Here is a 4,042-nt window from a genome sequence, read left to right as displayed (position 1 = left end):
CGCCAGTCGCAGTGAGCACTTCCGGTCAGGGATTTCAAAATAATGGACCTTTTTTTTTTTTTTTTCATATAATTGCTTTAAGATTTTAATAAGATTTAAACACCAAAATATTTGCCTGACTATGTACTGCTGGATTTTGTAATTGAAATTGTGATTGAATAAAAAAAAAATGCCTAGCTGCTACAGTTACCATATCTGTCAAAACCCACCTCTTCTTCTTGGCTTTTGACACCTACAGTAGAAAGACAGTGGACTTTACTTCCTTTTATTCTTTTATCCCATTTTATTGCTTTGATTGTATGAATGTTATTTTTTTTGCATGTTTTATGTCTTTTAACTTATTTTATTTATCATTTTATGTCTTTTTGAGCTGTCTTGTCTTTTATCTATTATGTTTTTTTTGTATTCTTGTACAGCAATTTGGTCCCCTGTGGTTGTTAAAAAAGTGTATGAAAGTGTTTAAGAAATAAAATTGTACTGTAACAAGTGTTCTCTCTCTCTCTCTCTTTCTCTCTCTCGACAACGACGACGACCCTGACGACCCCGACGTGATTGTGTCCGCCACAATATAACATATATATTATATATATATTACATATATATATTAGAGAGAGAATGCAAAATAAAATCCACCTCTTCTTCTTGGCTTTTGACACCTAGAAAGACAGTGTTTCTATTTTTCACTTAATTAAAGTGTTGATGGCTCTTTGAACTTATTTTATTTAACATTTTACGTCTTTTTTACCCCAGAGTAGAAAGACTTTATTGTTATTGTGTGTCAGACATAAAATGAAATTTGGAACGCTTCTCCTTTTTGGGCCTCAATAAATAAAATGCCATAAATAAAATAAAATAAGACAGAATAAAATAGTTTAAAGATAGAAATAAAAGTAAGGTAGAGTAGAATGACATTTACAGTGTCTGTATTCCTTGTTGTTCTATGATATGATTTCACCAGGATTTGTTATAATGGATTGGTGTTTTTTTTTTTTTTCTATTTTACACTTATTTAAAGTGCTGATGGCTCTGGGAAAAAAGCTGTCTCTGAGCCTTTTGGTGGAAGACAGTGGACCTTTCTTCCTTTTATTCTTTATTTTATTTTTTTACCCCATTTTATTGCTTTGATTGTATCAATGTTACTTTTTTGCATGTTTTATGTCTTTCAACTTATTTTATTCATCGTTTTATGTATTTTTGAGCAGTTTTGTCTTTTATATATTATTTTATCTATTACACACATACATATATATACATACATATATGTAAGTTGTATATATATATATATATATATATATATATATATATATATATATATATATATATATATATATATATATATATATATATATATATATATATATATATGTACACTACTCAAAGACAATCAACCATGCACATTCACTCACCTTTATTGTCAATTTAAAAACACAGATCTAAAATCTGCAAATAAATATAATTTTAGATCAGGAACAAGTGTTCAATTTGAAAACAAAAGGGCCCAAACTAGAAGGTTTTTGGGATCTACAGATGATTTTATTGGCATTCATGTACAGGTACACATGTTTTTTTTTAATATATCAGTAGATTTTTATTCATATCTTCTATTCACCCTTAATATAGAAGAAATAGAGACATATATGCAGCTTAACGATTATATTAGATTCCAATATTCAGCTGTTTTGTACAGTGTAATACTTTCTCTAAGAAATTCTCTTTTTTGTTTGAAACTTTTAAGTTATATTTTTTCTCCCAAGAAAAAGGTTCATGAGGATTCAGAAAGAGTAAAACGTTTTTCATGATGGTACTTTTATTTTGATGGAGAGGGCGCCTCTCTTCCGCTGTCTCACACTCTGTCAACTACCTTGATGACACCAGATTGGCAAAAGTTCAGGCTGCCCAAAGCCTGCCCTCTTGACGTCATCAAACCACGATTTTCGCGCGCAACCTCCCCAAACCAAGATAACCACCTGTGTAAACTTCACCAAAGCTTCATAGACTTATGTGTAGTTTTGATTAAATATATAGCTGGATCTAACACGAGTGCATCACTTGTATGATCATTAAATGTTTTTTTATATCTGTAAACAAAGATTTGGTTACTAAGAGAAAAAAAAAGCAACAGGTCCTTATGATAGTAGATGATTAAAACATGTTTAATCTACATTGGAGGGATCTGTGGCAAACATAATCATTTAAAACCAATGATTATTGTGCAAAATGCAATAATATACATTATGTCGCAGCTTTAAATATATAAATCCAATCAAGTAAATGCTTTCTATTTGGCAGCTGCTTTGCTCGACTCCCAGAATAAATCAAGCATTTCTTTAATGAGAGGAACAGCACAAGGAGTGTCGCAGCCACTGCTCCAACCACGGACAAGAGCAGCCTTGTCGAGCCGAGTGTGGATGCTGCACTCCCACTCAGAGACATAGACGTACGGAAAGCAGCTGGTCCAGATGGTGTTCTGGGATGGATCCGTGGAGACGGCCTTCTGGATCTAAGCAAAGTATTTTCTCAAATATCTTCAACCAATCCCTATCACAGTCCCCACATACACACATCCACAGTTGTGTTAGTTTCCAAGTGGTCTGCTAGAGCCAATCTCAATGACTAGTACATGAAAAATCATGTAATGCGAGGACAGAGACATTGGTGTTTAAGACTATCAAGGCTGCTCTCTGGACCCTCGAGTGTTCACGTGCAGAACCAACAAATCAGTGGGTGGCAACAGAGGCTTGGGAAAATAACTCAGTCCCAGCAGCTGCTGATATCCTTCTACCTCTGAATTACAGACGGCGTCCTCACTTCCTTGATTTATCAAGGCAACAGCTCAGATAAGACGGCCGTGTGGAGTCATAAGGAATGCACAACAAATAATCAGCAAGCAGCTGCCTGCTCCTCAGGACATATGGGCTTCGCACCCCGTTGTCTGCAGAAATTACGACGTTGTCTAAAGACTCATCAGCTCTGAAATCTAAGTTTAATCAGGAATGTGTCAGAGTTGTAGTGCAATAGTATCCATTTGCATATTTTCTGTTTATGACTAATTATGGTTATTTATTTATACATTTTCTGTAATATTATTCATGGTTACGTATTCATCTACTAAAAGAAACTGTTTGGTATGTGTTGCGTTGTCTTTGGATGAATAAAGATAACTTTTTTTAAATGTTTTCTTACGCAAAAATTAGTAGCCACTTTTTGAACCTCACGTTTAACCTTAAAAATCCTCCAGCAGGCCTTAGAGCTACGACCCAACAACCTTAGATAAACAACAACGTACAGCTCTGTTTGTCATCATGTATTTATTTATTTAACAAAAATAAAGACAAAAAAAAATCTACACCAAAGAGGGAAAGACATAAGCAGTGGTCTTAGAGAAGGGGAAAGGCTGTAAAAACATTTCTACACAAATTGGAGTCCAGTGTTACAAACTGGAAAGATTACTCATGAGTGGGAAGCATTCAAGACAGCTGGCAGGCGTAGACGTGCATGAAAGTGCAGCTATGAGACTGAACAAATACGCTTTCTTTGGACGGGTTACCAGGATGAAGCCTCGTATGTCTAAGAGGAACACAGAGGCACGATTGAGCTTTGTAAAGCAGCATCTGAGCAAACCACAGAAACTCTGGGACAATTATGGACACACAACCAGAGTAGAGTTGTTGGACTTAATGCTCAGCACAAATTCCTGCAGAAGCTGTCAAGCACGGCGGTGGAGGGGTGATGGTTTGAGGTCCCAGAGCTGTCCATCTGTGTACCAGCGTATTCTGGCAAACGTGAGGTTGATCAGTTTAACAGCTCGAGTTTGGTCAAAAACTATTTGAAACACTGAAATATGGACAACAGAATTTCCAAAAATACGAAAAATTAAATGGTTTGGAACGGCCTCCTCTTAGCTTCATTTTGATCAAATATATAAATAATTAGTCAAAATAAGATATACAGCCTGTTGTTCTTCATCTGATGTTGCATTTGTGCAATATTTCCACCCACTAAGATCAGCAGATTTTTGTTGTTTCCGAACAAACCAAAAAAC

The sequence above is a fragment of the Cololabis saira genome, chromosome 12, assembly GCF_033807715.1.
Source record: "Cololabis saira isolate AMF1-May2022 chromosome 12, fColSai1.1, whole genome shotgun sequence".
Classification (NCBI taxonomy): Eukaryota; Metazoa; Chordata; class Actinopteri; order Beloniformes; family Belonidae; genus Cololabis; species Cololabis saira.
The sequence above is the reverse complement of the archived record's forward strand: the minus strand, read 5'-3'. Positions refer to the sequence as shown.